This window comes from Bison bison, unplaced genomic scaffold (genome assembly GCF_000754665.1).
Source record: "Bison bison bison isolate TAMUID 2011002044 unplaced genomic scaffold, Bison_UMD1.0 scf7180017864365, whole genome shotgun sequence".
Classification (NCBI taxonomy): Eukaryota; Metazoa; Chordata; class Mammalia; order Artiodactyla; family Bovidae; genus Bison; species Bison bison.
Genome location: NW_011494937.1, coordinates 2,914,430 through 2,915,008, shown reverse-complemented (window position 1 = coordinate 2,915,008; position 579 = coordinate 2,914,430). Strand labels below are relative to the sequence as shown.

General features: G+C 36.4%; 1 protein-coding gene across 1 annotated transcript in view; it reads left to right on the top strand.

Moving 5' to 3' along the window:
• LOC104999867 (mucin-16-like) overlaps window positions 1-579 on the top strand; it is a 116,103-nt gene that overhangs the window by 36,870 nt on the left and 78,654 nt on the right.

The following is a 579-nucleotide window of genomic DNA, read 5'->3' as shown; positions in this document are numbered from 1 at the left end:
AGTTACCTTAGGTTTCTTCCCTACCTTCTCCTACAGGCACTGATGACATTGTGAAGCATATCACAAAGATACCCAATAAAGCAGCCCATGGAGGCACCACCATCTATATTCCCCAGGCATCCACATCTGCTAGTCTTACAGGTAGGTTCAACACTTTATTTCCCAATAATATGATTTATGCTTTTATTTCTTGCTTGAGAAGGATGAAATGTTTCTTTTTTAAAAAATTAAATTTTTTCTTTTGTATGTCTTCTTTGGAGAAATGTCTATTTAGTTCTTTGGCCCATTTTTTGTATTGGGTCATTTATTTTTCTTGGAGTTGAGCTGTAGGAGTTGCTTGTATATTTTTGAGATTAGTTGTTTGTCTGTTGCTTCATTTGCTATTATTTTCTCCCATTCCAAAGGCTGCCTTTTCACCTTGCTAATAGTTTCCTTTGTTGTGCAGAAGCTTTTAAGTTTAATTAGGTCCCATTTGTTTATTTTTGCTTTTATTTCCAATATTCTGGGAGGTGGGTCATAGAGGATCCTGCTGTGATGTATGTCGGAGAGTGTTTTGCCTATGTTCTCCTCTAGGAGTTT